Source organism: Pinus tabuliformis, chromosome 7 (genome assembly GCF_031772625.1).
Source record: "Pinus tabuliformis cultivar Carrire ecotype Pingquan chromosome 7, CPIR1, whole genome shotgun sequence".
NCBI classification, from domain to species: Eukaryota; Viridiplantae; Streptophyta; class Pinopsida; order Pinales; family Pinaceae; genus Pinus; species Pinus tabuliformis.
The window spans coordinates 594893720-594911185 of NC_142293.1; the positions used below are offsets into that span (position 1 = coordinate 594893720).

General features: G+C 39.2%; 1 protein-coding gene and 1 pseudogene across 2 annotated transcripts in view; one reads left to right on the plus strand and one right to left on the minus strand.

Annotated features, from left to right (window-relative positions):
* LOC149248830 (uncharacterized) overlaps nt 1-17466 on the minus strand; it is a 453527-nt gene that overhangs the window by 175842 nt on the left and 260219 nt on the right. The gene's annotated exons all lie outside the window — the stretch shown is intronic.
* Nucleotides 15928-16520, plus strand: LOC149248831 (putative histone H2A variant 3 pseudogene; annotated as a pseudogene).

Genomic DNA, 17466 nt, shown 5'->3' on the forward strand with positions numbered 1-17466 from the left:
AAAGATACAATGGGAAACAAGAAATGTAAATCCAAAACGAGAATGTTCTGTTGATTTTGTAGCTATGGTCGGTCTTCATAATTAAGTTTTAGGCCTCCAAATATATAAGAAATAATAAATATAAATGAGAATTCCAAGTCAGCTTCAAAAGAAGGAATTTCAATTTTTGATATTTAAATTTTATGTCTCCAACTGTTCAAGTTGGCCTGCCCCAAAAGACACACCTATTTGGGTTGACGTGATGACTATATAAAGGCTACTCATCCTCCTCCTCAAGACACCAATTCAAACCACAAAAATTACAATATCTTCTGTTCATCTATGCGAAGGAAGGAGAAGAGGAGCAGTCCGAAGTTTGACCACACAGTCCAGCATTGACCGAGCTAACTTATCTCTGTTTTGACCTTAGTCTGACTTTGCATGTGTGGAGAGAAGCCGGAGTTCTTCTGGGCATTTCATTGGGCAGCAGACCAAATTTTCTTTGGAGGAGAAGGAGGCCGAAATTTGGCCTAGTTGACCGGAGTTGACAGAAACCTTCTGAGCAGCAGTTTGGCCAGGCTTGTGGACAGTTTGACCAGGTTTGACCTGGGTTGTGTTGCTGGTCAGTTTGACTTTATTTTGAATGAAAAGATCAGATTGTATCTCTTGTTGAATTGAATAATTTCTATAAGAAAAGGTTGTTATGTTTTTCCCTAGAAGAGCGTTTTCCTAGGGTAAAAACTTCTTGTGTCTTTGTGCATCATTGTTCTATTGTGATCTCTCTGTCCCACTGCATTTTATGGTTGAATTTCTGAAGTGTAATTGCTTAATGATAAACTGGGAGTGCTAAAGATAATATCAATATCATTAGAAATAATTATCAGTTTCAGAAATTTGTGCTAGTATCTATTGCACTTGAAAAATGAACATGTTCTGCATCTTGATGTGAAAAATAATAAAGGGCTAAACAACAGTGAGCATCGACCTAAACAACATCACCATAAGTGTAGAATCTTCATGCTGTCCTCTTCTAATGTCACCTAAAAGTGGATAATAGGCACAATCATCTGTTATTCAATTTAATTAGACCTCCCAGGCAGAGAAGAAAACTACCAGGAACCCAAGGAATATCAGTCATTCAATGATAGCAACTTAAATAGCATTATGAAAGTTTGACTTTATGGTTAGCAGTTAAGATCTTCAAAACATGCAGAAACAGATGGAACTTATTTAGAAGTCAATAGCAGATAAATCATACATGTGTTTCAAAGGTTTGACATTACCTCTGACACAGGTTCCCATTTCTTTCAACTGGTTAGTGTACTGCAACATCAATCTAATTTCACATAGTTGAAAAGCACAAGCAAGAAAACATACAAATAATCCAAAATTCAAGGTACAAAACATGAAATGCTAATTTATTTTTTATTGAAGGAAAAAAGAATGAGCATCAGTGTTTACATTAATAGATTATGTATTGAGTGACCATGTCTGTAATAATATGTTAGTAATAGAACATGACAATTAATCTTCAGGCTAATTAAACTGTCGTAGGGATAAATGATTTAACGTATGATTACTCATGAGATAGGTGAGAGAGTGGTACATGTACTTAGTACATGGGTAGCCAAGCTCAGACTATCCCTACGGTGCCTTGCTGCAGCATTCTTTTTCCTTAATTAAAATGTCTCATATTAACAACGAAATATTTAAAAGCAGAGGGAAAAGTGGAAGGGTATATACAATGATCATATCCTCTTCCTCGGCACTAGTAAGGTAGAAAAAATATTTATCGGAATAAGCTATGGCATCTAATTCTTTGGCATCATTAATTAGCAGAAATAATTCAGCCAACAATTCATACATATCTCTTCCCTCCAACTACGACAAAAAGACTGAAGCGAACTGACATCACCAGCAAAAACATATTTGCACCTTATCTGCTACAGAGTGAAAATGCAGCAACTCTCCAGCCGTTCCAAATCCCTCTGAAGGCCAAAAGCACAATATACCCCAAGTCCAGAGTCAGCAAAGATTGCAGTTCACCAATATATTTTACCCTAAAAGAAGATTTAGTGCTGCACCTGAATATGCTGCCAGAAGTCCCCAGCAAATGGGCAGTCCCAAAAAATGTGCTTCACCATCTCCATCTTACCACAAACTTGACAAAATCCCACCCTGAACCAAGCAGGCTTTGAATGGCAATCCCTAATGGATAACTAGCCATGCAAATACCCACAGCTTATAAGGCATGCACAGAGAGAAAATATTACAAAGCCTACAAATCCACTTTTCCTCTAGAGCAGAAGAAGTTCATCGAGCATTAAAGACATGTATTGGGACATATTTTTGGTGAAGCAAGGAGTACAGCATCCACACTGCTGAATATGTTTCCCAAATACCCACCCCCAAATTCTCTAGAAAGGACCCTGCATGAATATATTCAGCGTCCACATGCCCTCAGGGGGAAGGAACCCATTGATACCTGTGGTGACAATCCTGTTAGAAGAAAGCAGGGCCTTCTAACAAGCTAAAGCCTTCATTCCTTTCAAGATCAAGCCTTAACGTTTAAAAGATATCTCCATGTAAAAATGTTTTTTCTACTTGGAGAGCAAGCTTTAAACCTCAAGAGTTTGACAATGCACTAGTTCTGATGATTCCAACTCCATATTAGGCGCCATGCAAGATCCCACCCTGACTAGCTCACCGAATAGTTTCACTTGGCCAACCAGCAACAAACTTCTAGGCCTCCCAAACTTTTTTGCAAATAAAAAACCCAAAAATCTGAAACAAGTGAAGGGTCGAGATTATATCACACTACCCAAATGCACCACATACCTTAAACACATGCTGAGCTTACATAAATGTGTTGCTAGAAAACCTACTAAGGTGCAAAGCCTTCAAGACATCTCACCACCTTCTTAGTAGCCATTATATATCCCTATGTAGCAACATATACAAGACCCAAATCCCCCTTTTCCTTGAGCATAATGCAAACATCCCAAGTAACCAAATGGAGCCCTCACACTCCACCATACTTGGACCACAAAAGGGTTCTAAGAATCTATTCCAAGTGACTGAACAAAGTCCTGCAATGGAGCCAACATGAAGCACAGCAGATATGAGAAACCTGGAGAATTCTCAAAACAACAGTCAGTTTACCTTCAAGAGTGAGGTCTTTAAATTGCCAAAAAAAGAACTTTGCTTTGTAACTTTTGGAGACAGCAATCCACAGCCACAATTGAAACACTCGTACTAAACAGGATCCCAATATAGCGAACAATGGCTCTAGGCTGGATGAGAATTTCCATGTAGGGGAAATCCAATCTGAGGGATCATCAAATCTTGCTAGCAAAAAATCATTGTTCTACTTACTAATAATCATTCAAGAGGCTGAATACAACAGATCCAACAACCTCTTGTATTTTCCATTAACATTTTCTCCAGACACACCAAAAAGAAAGAGTCATTTGCAAAGTGGATATTCATCATTTTGAACCATCGAAGAGGGGAAAAGCCCTAATCCTCCCTTGAATCCTAGCATCTTTCAAGAGATGGCACTGGCCATAGGAAACCATCATTATCTCATACACTTATGGATTGATGGGCTAACCTGGGACATGTCACTCCCCTTTGGGAATGGAAACACTTAGCAGGGTTGTTAACCTAATCATCCCTAATATAAGTGAGGTAACTTGTTTATAGGTTTTGATCTAGTTAGACATTTAAAGGTTATTTTTTGTGAAGTATTATTGTGCCCCTAACATTATATATGGTTCACTATGATGCTTTAATGGTTTTTGTCCCTAATGATTATTGATCTCACTTGATCTTGAGAGGTTTTTGTTAGGTGGTGTTATCATAGCTGCAGAGACCCCCTGAGGGATGAGCATGATCCCCTTCAACAACACTCTATAGGTCACTGTACCCTATTCCGAGAGCACTTCTAACCTTCATGATGTTGTGTTGCCCCTCCATAGATGAGTGTTGGCCTATGAGATGATTCCGCATGGTACTTGACCCCCATATGTACCTCCAGATGTTGAAATGATGGGCCAATGAGCTTAAGTGTTGGATTATTGGATGATGTGCCTAGATGGACCTAGGACGCCCTAGGCTAACCTTGACACTATTTGATGGATGTTGCTTGTGCTAGAGCCTAGATGATGGTTAGTTATCATTGAGATGACTTGGGAGGGCTTGCATGTCACCATTGCACCCCAACACTTTCTCATTATGATGCCACGTCATTCCTATTAACCTTTGAAGGGTGACACATGGCATAATTTGGATGATAACTTGGTTGAGGAGGCACTTTATGGAGACATAGCCACGCATTTTGATCTTTTCTTAGAGTGAGGAGCACTCATGATCCATTTTTTCACTTGCTTGAGGCACCTTGAGCATACATGAAGGATGATGCCATGGTGGAGATCATTGTTTCCCACACGCGTGGGATATTTTTGGCATTTGTGTTTTGTTTTTGAGCTATATTGAGGCTGGCTTGTGACCACAATCTTGTTGAACACTTAAGAACACTTGTTTTAGGGTCGTGCTTCTAAAATTATTGAAATAAGGCATTATGACCTCATATAAATAGAGGCCTTTCATCATCAGGAACTCATCACATTCTGCTCTCTTTGGGAGTGCACAGTAGTCCTCTTGTCTCTATTTGGCCAAAAGGTGATATTTTGTGGTGTGAATTTCTCTTGGAGAAGGTATTTTTCTTGATGATGGTTTCTTGGGATTGATTGAAGTGATTCTCATGGAATATTTTGTACTTTTACCACATATTTTCTATATTTTGCATGTTGTGTTTGTACAGTAGGGTTTCTATATGTACCATGATATAAATTGTTGAATTTATCTTGAAATCTTGCACCTCTATGATATGTAAAATTGTTTCCTTGGAATCCTTTAAAAGAACATTGACTGTGCATCTCTTAAATTTAAAATCTACCCTCACAAGGAAGCCACTAGGGTTTAAAATTGGATGCCCTAGTCATCCCACCCACCTCAACAAAGTCATTATAATTGGATTTGCCTTAGAATAATCTATTTCCCCATTTAGAAAAAGGGACTAGTTATAGTGGTGTTGATCAAGCCCTATTCTTTAAATTTCTCTCTCTTAAACCCTAGATATTTTGGGTTAGGGTTTTATGTGAAATATCGCTAAAAAGTAATTTATATTTGATGTGTCATTGTGCTTTAGATATGAATTGCGTTGAATAATTCTATAAAAGCAAAATCTAGCATTTTTTGTATGTTAAACCCTATTTATAGGGCTGACATTATCTATTTGTTGTTTTATGCATGTTTTAGCCATAAACACTCCATTGTGACCCTAGATCCTCAATATCTAGCTTAAGGCCTTGTTCCTTTGTTGATTTATCATTGAAAGAACTTTTTCTTTGAACTATTATGTGATATCGCTTGCCCTATCATTGAAAATCTGCAAAACCCTCATTTATAACAGCCCTATATTTCATTTACTTTGTCTAAGGATAAATTTCGTGAACTTTGATAAAGAATATACAAGCCCTCTAGGCTCTGCCGATATTGTATCCAAATCATTAGACCTTATCCATCACTTGAAGCTATTATTATTGAATATTATTTAGGTGATCCTCTTACAGAAGCCTCCATTGTGGTTGAATACCACTAAACAACAAGAGAGAATTTGTTGAGGTGATAGTGGCAATTGATCTCTTGTTGCCCTAAGGTCTAGATCCCCCTACTGAGGCTTTGGACTAGCCCTGCTAGATTTTGCAACAATAGTCACACCTCTTGAGGCAGTTTCTGGGTTGTTTGTGGACACTTGTGTTAAGTTTCATAGTCCAATTGAGACAAGCACAAACTTTATGCCATATAATTACTTCCAATGATACAATTTCTTCTTTAACACATTCAGATCATAAAGCAATTACACTTTAAAAAATTTCAACCATAAATCCAGTTGGGCAGTAGAGATCACAGAAAAATGAAGATGCACAAGAGACATAAAGTTTACCTTGGGAAAATCCCAAACCAAGGGAAAAATCCAGCTACCCTTTCTTATAAGAAATTGTCCACTTCAAATCAATTTGTACATCTAAAATATCAACATTTTATTCCAATGACTATGAAAAAATCCAACTCAAACCAAGTCAAAGGAGACAGAAAAGTCAAACTTCGTCTCACTAGTCAAATCTGGTCAAAGAGGCCAAATTTCAGCCCTACTGCTCCTAGACAACTGTGGTCAAAGTGGCAGAAATTTGGTCCTGCTGCTGCACCAATTTTTTGGTCAAACTGCAAACTTTGACTTGCGGTCAAAGTGCAGGCAATGCCTAGATTCCTGCTCCAAAACTTGGTCAACATAAAGTCAAAGATCCCAATAATATTCAGCCTTCTTCCTCAGTCAAAATTTCTGTCAAACATCTGCAAAAAAGATAGAGTCAACGTTGGTCAAATAGATAGAAGACCTGGTCAAACTCGCTGTTCAACTTCTCCTTCTCCTTCGCACGTGTGGACAGCATGTTTCTTGAACAGATTGAATTTGTTGTTGTGGTGGTGCCAAATGAGGAGGTCAAGCTTCTTAATTTATATGAGGTTGACCAAGTGCAATAAATCCAAGGGTCACACCCATTCATGAAGTGGGGCCAACCTATCCATCATGGAGCCTACATGAACCATATATCAAAAAATAATTTTTCTTTTGACTTCAAATACCAACTGCAGCTACACATTTTCAACACTTCCTCTTAACTAGGGAGGTATTTTCTTCTTGACTTCCACACATGTACATATGATGAATAAAATTTCTTCATAAGAAAGGGTCGAATTCATTAGCCAAAAGTCCATAGCAATAAAGTACTCATAGGACAAATCTCCAAACATGAGTAATGGTTTCCTAGTCAAACACCATGACCTAAAAGAGCATTCCAGGTCTCATAACACATAAAGCCAATCTCCTAGCTAGGACTCCATGACTTCTAGGAGCAATCCAGGCTTGATTCTCATAGAGCCATTCTTCCCAACCATGATTATGGTCTTTCGGTCAAACCCCATGACCTAAGGAAGCAATCTAGGCTATGATACATATAGGGCCAATTTGCCCAACCAATATGGTCTCCCGGTCAAGCCCCATGACCTAAGGGAGCACTCCAAGCCTCAAAACCAATCTCCCCAACCGAATGCCATGGTTGTCCTAGTCAAAGCCCATGATCTAAGGAGATTATCATAGATGCAAAGAAAAACCAATGCTCCCTCTCCACGAGGGAACGATTCTCAACCACACTAAGCCTTTCCTTGAAGTAAGCAAACTTCACCCGAGGCAAAGGCTTTGTGAGAATATCAACAACCTGCTCATCAATAGAGATATGCTGGAGCCTCTCTACTCCCTTTTGAATAATGCTTTGAATATAATGATACTTGATCTCGATGTGCTTCGACATGTCATGGAAAACTGGGTTCTCAAAAAGTTTAATACAACTTTGATTATCACAATAAATCACGATCAGTTCCAACACCAGATCAAAAAATCCCGCAAATAACTTTCGAAGCCACACGACTTCACAACTTGCCAAACAAGCAGCAATATATTCTACTTCAGCAGTACTAAGTGCAACAAATGCATGTTTCCTTCTCATCCAAGATATCGTAGCAGAGCCCAAACTGAAACAGCGTCTCGAAGTGCTCTTCCTATCTTCAACACTTTCATCCTAATCAAAGTCAATGAATCCATGCAACTGTAGTTCACCATTTGATACATATCTCAATCCATAATGAATAGTGCCACGCAAATATCTCAATATATGTTTTGCTAGAACCCAATGTACATGCCTGGGCTCAACCAAGAATTAAATTAGAGTGTTCATTACATCACAAACATCATGTCTAGTGTTAACCAGATAGTTTAATGAGCCAATTAGCTTGTGATACATAGAGGGATCAACCAAGTTAGAATCAGAGTCTCATAGCTTCTTCAAATTTTTCACCATGGGAGTATCCATGGACTTACAATCCATCGTCATAGATCTTTGAAGGATCTTAATAATATACTTTCCTTGACAAAGGAAAATTTCACTAGGCTTGTGCGATACTTCCAGTTCCAAATAATAATGCCTTAAACAAAGATCCTTCATTTCAAATTTAGGAATCAACTCCCCCATACACTGGACTATGAGATACTCTACTCCATTAAAAGATAAGTCATCAACATATAATAACAAAATTGGAGGCTCACCTTTGTTGAAGGAAACGTAACTAGGTTCAGTCTTCATAAATGTACTTTTGATAGTTGTACTTATTCAAGAAAAAAATATTATTTTTATAATATATATCAATAAGTTTCTTGCTCATTGAAATAGGTCTAGCACATGTTAAGTGCTATAGGTGAGTCAAAGAGTCAAAAGGAAATGTTGAAGGCCTTAAGGGAATATTACACCATGTATGATTATGTATTAGGATCAAGAGAATACCTCCAAGCAAAGTCAAGTCTCCTCCTATGCAAAGGCACCATCAAAGAAGCTCCTTCAAAGCATGTTACACCACCAAAGAAACCATCCAAAGTTTTCATAGCAAGTCGGCCTACAAACAGTTAAACATGTCGGTGTTCTAATCAGCCTAAAAGGAGTGACAATCCTCTATAAATAGCAGTGTTGTTAAAATCGCGATAAAATCGCGATTTTATCGTAAAAGCGCGATTTTTTCATTTAGCCGATTCAAATCGCGATTTTTATACATAAAAATCGCCACTTTTTTTTATAACGATTTTTATCGAAAAAATCGCGATTTTTTGAAAAAATCGGAAAAAAGCGGGAAAAAATCGTTAAAATCGGGAAAAAATCGTTAAAATCGGGAAAAAATCGTTAAAATCGGGAAAAAATCGGAAAAAAGCGGGAAAAAATCGTTTGGCACAAAAATATTCATTTTTTTTCAATTTTTTAAAAAAAATGAATATTTTTGTGCCAAACGATTTTTCCCGCTTTTTTCCGATTTTTTCCCGATTTTAACGATTTTTTCCGCTTTTTTCCCGGCGCCGATTAAATCCCAATCGCGATGTGTGCAACACTGATAAATAGAGGTTGTCCACTCCATTACAACGACAATAAAGAGCTCTGAAATTCGAGAAGACAAGAGGCTAAGAAAAGGATGAAGAAGACGTCTTCTAGGGCAGCGAAGGAAGAAAGAAGGAAGCCGAGGTGGAAGGGACTGTTTTTCTACGGTTAACACAGCCACACATGCGAGAAAGGAAGGGTTTACTTGTGGTCATAACAACAGAAACCCATAGTGACATTTCTCTCTATTTTGGGCTAGTAAACAAGGCCTATAAGGCCTCCCAATCAAGCAAAGAGGAAGAGCACTCAAGCGAAGAAGGAAAGAGGACACAACAAGAAGTAAACCACCACACGTACGAGAATTTAGGGCTACAGGACAGTCACATCAAGTCTGCACCTACACCTTGAAGAAGGAGCTCATTTGGTCAAGAAGAAGGAAGGGATCATCACAAGAAAAGGGACTCATCAAAAGGTGTCTCTTCTAGAGCAAGTGCAACAAGGTCTATCAACAGTTGAAAGAAGAACGAAGTGTTGGAAGAAGGAAGACAAAGTGCCAAAAGGAAGACAAAGTCTCAGGGAAATAAAGTGCAGGAAAGAGGAAGGACTTGACTTGTGCTTGGAGGATATTCAAGTCAGGGGTCTAGGGTTTGGCATTGATCAATAAGAAGCTTCAATAAGAGAAACTTACTAAAGGGTTTTCCTCTCAAGAGAAGAGAGGTTTTGGCCCTGGCAGAGAGCCAACATCTTGTGTTCTTGTTCTTATGTTTTGGTAGCAGTTTGATGAAGTACACACACATGCATTAATAAAGAAGAAGAAGAAGAAGATTAAGCTAACAAGAAAAAGTAAAAAAGACTCCACAAATTGTTATCTTGTAACGAAGAATCACACTCCACTTATTTTCCCTAGATTCTTCAACAACCTTTAACAATTATGAAGTATAGATTTGGATCAACATCACTCTTGGTAAATCCAAGACTTGTCAAATATCCATCAATGTGAGAGTACCATGCCCAAGGTGCCTGCTTAAGTCCATACAAAGCTTTCTTCAATTTGCAAACATGAGTCTCCCTCTCATGAACCTCAAATCCTTTAGGTTGTTCTATGTACACCTCCTCATCAATCAATCCATTAAGGAAAGCAGTGTTGACATCCATTTGATGTAATTTTTGTTGAGAAATCTAGGCGCAACATGTGCAGGTGATTTCTCTTACTTTGATAACTTCTTCTGATGTATTTTTACTTTACTAGATTAACTTCTTCTTTCCTTTATTATTATTAGTGTTCTCTATCATCAAACAACTACCAAATCATAAAGAACAATGAGACAATAGGACACAAGATATAGGTGATCATCCAAGGCCAAAACCTCTCCAACTGAGAGGAAAACCCATCAGAATCCTTCTCTTCTTATAGAACTTCAATTGACAAATTCCAAGACCTATGACCCTTGGCCAAGACCCTCCAAGCCCAAGTCATCCTTCCTTCTTGATGAGCTTTCTTTCCAACAACAAACTTTGACCTTCCAACAACTTTTCCAGCAACTTCAACCCCTTCAACAATTTATGCAACTTCGACCTAGTAGTGTCAACAACTTCGACCTAGCAGCTTCACAGCTTCGATCTTAATGCAGCTTCATCCAGCCTTCATGCATCTTTTCACAAGAGGAGATCCTTTCTTTTGATCATGTTCTTGACATAGAGCACTCATTCATGATATCTGCAACCATATGACATGACTCAATTGTATCAAATACAAGCATACATACCTCATCTCTTCCTTTTGGTCATCTAGACCAGTGCTATCAGAACCGAACCGGTTCCGACAAAACCGGCCCGTCCGACTGATTTGGAGGCAAAGCCGGTTTGAACCGGCCCTCCAAATCGGAAATGACCGATTCGGTACCAAACCGGCCCATTTCTGTATGGAACCAGCTAGTTCAATACCAGACCAGTTCCACCAGTTCACAAGGCCCACGGTTGTGCAGCCTGGGCATAAAAAAAACGCTTTTTTTTTATTTTTATTTTTTTAAGTTTTTATTTTTTTTCCTAGTTTCTAACGCTACTCTAGCACCCCCTAAAGCTATTTAAACACCCCCATCCCCTCTATTTCATTCACACTATTCATTCGAGTCTCTTGCAATTCTTGAGCTAAGTTTGGTGAGGAGAATTCAGAGATTTTTTTTGCATGGTTGTTCTGAGGGAGGCTTTTTGCAGATTTGAAGAGTTGATTGGAGTCTTGGAAAGTTGTTGGAGAGTGTGTTTGAGCATATACATACTAAGAAGAGGAACTATTTGGATCAAAAGCAGTTAAATGACATGGTTTTTGTTCAGTACTACCTTAGGTTGAGGCGCATCCAATTGCTGAATAAAACCCCTAAATCAAGCAACATTGTCTCGGGTGACTTTGGTCCAACATCAGAATGGGTTGTGGAGAGTCAAGCACCAACATTTGACAATGAAGACCTTTCTTGGTTGGACTTGGACCCACCTCCACAGGATGCAGAGGCAGATATATTAGAAGCACTAGTAGCAGCTTCAGGGGCAGGGGAATAATGCCATAATCCCATTGTAGCCTTGGATGCTACACATTCTTCAAATCAGGATGAGGAGGATGATCAAGTATCAAATGATGATTGATGATTTGATCATTGATTTGTTGTCGTTGTAGCATGTAGTATTGTAGCTTGTAGTATAATACTAAGATATATCATATTATTTTGGACTATAAAGGCCTTTTAGAGTCTGTTTCTTGATGTTTGTAACATTTTTGGTTCAACGATGTTTTGCACCAAGTGCTATTTTGGTTATATGCACTATTACTTGCTATATAAATGAGAACTTTTGCATATTTGTGTATAAATGGTTTGGACTCATATGGATGCACATGAATATATTTGTTTTTCTTTAAAATATGAATATTTTATGTGATTTTGGTAAACCAGTTTTTTTTCCGGGTTTTTTCCAATTCCGGTCCAGTTCCGATCGATTCCCGGTCCACAAGGTTTTTCAGTTCAATGACCGGTTTGGTTCTGATAACATTGATCTAGACTTCCTTCAACAGCTTCCTCGATTGAAAGAACTTCAATCACCTTGACCTGCTTCACTTCTTTTGACATCATACCATCATTCCATGAATCCCATACAAGGTGGACTTCTCAATGAGACACTTGCTTCTTCCAGTTGGTGAACCTTCCGATGAAGATTCCAATGGAGGATCTTGATCATCCTCATCCTGCAAATGCTCCCTTTTGAATGATGTATGATGAGCTCTATACTAGATGACTTTCTTTTTCCCATAAGTACTACTTATGCTTCTAATGAGGTTACCAAGAGCTACATCCTTCTATACATGGCAACCAAAGAATTCTATTTCAGCGATCTTTCATGCTTCTTTAAGATGATGTCATGAGCTCTTGCTTTCAATCATATGCTTCTATGATGCCATCTCCTAACATGATGCATCCTATCATGCTTCTAATGATTCCTACCATGATAGTTATACTTTACAACAGAAAACTTGAAAAGAACTAGGTGAGGAAGACTATCTCAATCATAGTAGAGATCTTTTACTTCCTCCTTCTTAGATTTCTTCTTTTCAACTTCTTCCACTTCTTCAGTGATATGGGCTTCTTCCCTTCCTCTTTTATTGTTGTCCTTCTTGAGCTTTGGACAATCTCTCTTGTAGTGCCCATATTCATGACAACCATAGCATTGAACCTTCGACATGTTCTCTTCTTTTTCTAAGGACCAAGCTTCCCAAACTTTTCTTTTCTTCTAGCCATGGCAACAAATGCTTGAGCTTGCTCACTTGATCCTACATCGATTTTTGCCTTCAACCTGGTTTCTTCGATTTTGCACAATGACCATAGTTCATTGAATGGAGTAGCTTCCTTCTTCCCATAGATGCTTGATGTGAAGTTGCCCCATTCCTCTGGTAGTGCATTGAGCACTATGGTAGTCATTTCCTTGTTAGATATTATTTTTCCCAACTCTTGGAGTTGGTCTCTTATTTCTAACACCCTCATAAGTATGAGGTTATTCCTTCTTCTTTTGATATCTTCATCTAGTAGAGCTTGAGCTTCTTTATTCAATGATTAAACCCTTAATATGACCAACGACTTCATTTTCTATGAGGATCAAATATATCCTCTTCTTCCATGCAAGAAAGTTTGGCGACCCAACCAATTTGTTGCTCTCCTTGCAATATGGTGTCATTTTGACATATTCAAATATAGATATAAAAATACTTACTTGTCAAGTGAAGATACTCCTAGATGATAAAATCTTCAACTTGATGCCTTCTTGATTTTGATGATGATGTAAATAATAGAAGATGTCTTCTTGGTGAAGATGTCTTTCTTCAAAAGTGATCCTTGGCTCAAAGGGAGATCACATTTATTCCTTGATGATGATGACAATGCCTTTTCCTACTTTTTTTCCTTCAAGACAATGCTAGTTAAACTTGTTTCACAACCTCAAATTTTGCCCCTTCTTCAAAATTTCTGCTTCTTGTAGCAGTTCTGCAATTTTGGTCTTTTCTGCAATAACCCTAGTTCACACTCCATGTGTGTTTAACATGGTATCAGAGCCGCTTGTTTTTCTGTGGCCTTTTATGTGCATGTCAGTGCTGCACCTCTACCCATAATCCTGAAATAGTAAAATTGGCGTGCTAGATCTGAAAATTCAAATGTTTTATATCAGCGTGGTCTTCATTACCTGTGTCTGAGCTGCCTTGAATAGCGCTGATGTGGTCTTCATTACCTGCGTCTGAGCTGCCTTGAATAGCGCTGATGTGGTCTTCATTACCTGCGTCTGAGCTGCCTTGAATAGCGCTGATGTGGTCTTCATTACCTGTGTCGGAGCTGCACATCTGTCCATACTGTTCAGACAGAAGCGGTGTACGTTAAATTTTTTGAATAGCGCTGTCACTACCTGTTTTAGCGCTGATGACTGAATAACTCCTCTGCAAATCCTCTGCCAGCTCTGCCCTTTCCACGCCAGTTTTCATTGTCTGTTGCTTGTCCTGCTCATTACTCTGACGCGCCTTTTCCATGCCAACCTGAATGCGGTATATGGTATTTTCTGCCCTAACAGACTCACAGCCTGCTATGCAGTAATAGGGCCGACGGTTTCTTCTGAAGCCTTACGGAAAGAAGCACGTCCGCTTTGTGAATTATCTGCAGACCTCCTGGAAGACATTCGCCCACTCTGCGAATTGTCTATCAATAAACTGTCTCGTCCGGGCAACATTTTAACGCTGTTCCATATTTAAATCATATTGAATGGAAGGGTCTCTGCGTTTAAATGGTATCGACATTCGATTGGTATCGGGTTCGCTCTGATTCAGTGGGTTCTGGTGTCCTGCGTTAAGGTGTCACCCGACCACTCACACACGCCTAGCAATAACAACAAAAATGGCTACAGTGAGTTCTTGATCGAAGAAGAGGAAGGGCTGAACGATCACAATGTCGTCAATAAATGCGCTGAGATCCAGAACGCAGTGGGGGGCGCTCTTCTCTCTGAAACCCTGACGGAGATTTTAATTCCGGTGGCTGTACATTCATTTTCTGAGCTGCGCATTATTTTCTAGCTTGAGCATACGTATTGGGGGTATTAAATATTGTACAGACAAGTAGTTTCCTCTAAGTTGGACATGGAACTGACTACCCAAGGGATGAGTTTGCATTTTGAAGAAGTCTCTCATCATCAGCACTAGTTGTGGGTCGTATTTCTTATGTTGGACATGGAGCTAACTCCTTAAAGGCCGAGCTCCCATTTCTATGCAAAACCATGAACTCTGGAAGTGTATTGAGGAGAACGAGATCATATTTGAGTGTGTCTTCGTTGTTGTAGCTTCATTCTTTGGGACAAATTTTATGTGGCTGGTTGGCTGTATGAGAGCCGTATTGAAGTGTTGGACCTGAGACTCATTTTCTGGGTAGTATATTTCACAACCAAACGCTGAAGCGTAGCTGCCAGTGGACTGATATTTGTATTTACATACATATCTCTCTTGCTGCCCATGGTGTCCATATACGACAGCCATCGACTCGGTTGAGTGTTGAGCGAATATTGGTATTTCTTGGTAGGCGGATTTGTCCGAGGTCCAGTTTCCATTAAGCTTTAGAGTTTCTGGAATGTAAAGTCGATGATATAAATTTGCAAAGGAGTGCAAATCGTTCTCCCCGCTGCACGTAATGACTTTGACATCCTGTAAAAGATCTTACTGTCGGTGATAAATTATTTGCTCTTGTGGTTTCTCGCTGGTGATAAATACTCTTCTCAGAGCATCCATGTTTGCTTTCCGGACCATTGCATTTGCAACAAGGTTAGATATATCGTTTATAAGTTGTTGTTCCTCTTGTCTTGATTGTTCCTCGTAAGCTTTCTGAAAATCAATGATACTCTGCTCATGAACTTCATGAGAATGCTCAATGTGTTGCTGAAACTTAGATGCTTGATCTGCTAAGTTCTCAAAGAAACCCATTGTAGCCCCAGATATTGATGTTATTAACTCGATACTTGTGCGGGCTCTTTCACGCATTTGCTGAGCAAATTCAGCAATTTCTCCCTGCTGAACCGAAAGAGTGGTTTGAAGTTCCCTGAGTATTGAATCGGCTTCCCCCGCTGCCACACCAAGCATTTCCTCAAGTGAATTGCCATTAGTAGAGGCAGTGTTCAATAAGCTGTAGCAGACTTGAATCCGCAGTACATTTCTTCATACATGTCCTTCAATCAAATATGAAATTATATATTTATGCAGTCATCGGATTTCCTCTCATTGAAGCCGCTCCTCCTGTCCCGCCGTTGAGAGTTAAGATTGTTTTATTTTGAAATCACAGCAAGCAAGATATCTCACCGTGTTGTGGTAACGCTAAGAGAAGAACTGGAAATGCAATCGTCATGTTGAATGGTGGTTCAAGCCATTGTCTCTCTTTGTTTTCAAGATACAGCTCTGCAAGTCGTTTTGTCACAGAGACATGTTGTTCGATTCAACTGTAAACTTTCGGATTTCCAAGTCATCCAAAACCAATTGAATTGTTGGCACTCCGAGCTAAATATATCCCCTAAATTTGATCCAATGAAGGATGTCTCAAAGCTTGTTGTCTAGACTCTCATAGAACAAGATATAACCATGATCCGTGTTGTTTGAGTACTCCTGTGCTGAACAAGTCCTCGGCCCCTGTCAACAAGGATAAGGACAAGAAGAAGCCTGTTTCTCGCTCATCCCGTGCAGGTCTCCAGTTTCCAGTAGGACGTATCCACCGCCTGCTGAAATCTCGTATATCTGCGAATGGCAGAGTGGGAGCAACTGCTGTTGTATATTCTGCAGCTATTTTGGAGTATTTGACTGCAGAGGTTTTGGAGTTGGCAGGAAATGCAAGCAAAGATCTGAAGGTCAAGCGTATCACCCCTAGACATTTGCAGCTTGCTATTCGAGGGGATGAAGAGCTCGATACTCTGATCAAAGTGTTCCCTGAAATATTTTATGAACCCAGCTGAGAACAGATGGCATCTGGCTCCAAGAAGGTAGTGTTGTAGATTGACAGAAATTAAAAACAAGGCACTGAAAATACCAGTTGCGCCTTGTGGGCGAGGAAGGATTAGCTCCAGTTGAGGTTCTCATGAACAGGACATGAATTCAATTTTTTAAACAGGTTGAGGTAGTATTTATTTATGTCTTTACATACACCATTTTGCATTGGGAATCTACCTTTTGAGTTTCTCTTCAACAGTTTAAGCTCACTATTTTTAGCCAAATTTTTAAGTGGTATATGTTGAAAGTTGGTCTTAACGGTTGCTCCAAAGCCCACCATTAAGGCTTGATATTGTTTGTAGAAGAAGATATTGCATAATTGCTCACATTCTTTATTTGCCCACTGCTAAGAAAAATGGCTAAGCTTGAAAGAATATTAGAGTTATTGAGAACTCTAATCGTATCCACTGCTGACAGCACAATCATAATCAATAAAGACATTATTGCTGACATTCAAAAATGTATACAAAATGCACAAGAAAAGATAGAGTTTTTGCAGCTTGAGACAAAGCTACAGCAAGAAGAATTACACAAGTGGAGTCATCATTCTGAACCTGTTTCTGTTCAGAACAATGAAACAGACTCCCATAAACAGCAAGTCAATATTGTTCAAGTTCATTCAGATTCAGTACCCAATAAAGCAGCAGTTGTACATACAGATGCAGAAACTCAGTCTGCACTTCCCAAGCCCATCATCAGACCTTGGGAACAGCTTGTCCACAACAAGCACAGAACTGGTCTTGGATATGACAAGGACTTGTCCTTTCATATTCCAGACTACGCCAAGCCCATTCAATTTCAGAGTGCCGGATTCATTCATGACAGTTCACTTGCTCCTCATGACAATTCAGCTTCAGCTGTTCCAGATTCTGCCCCTCTTCTACAGCAACAACAAAAACAACAGATCGTGAA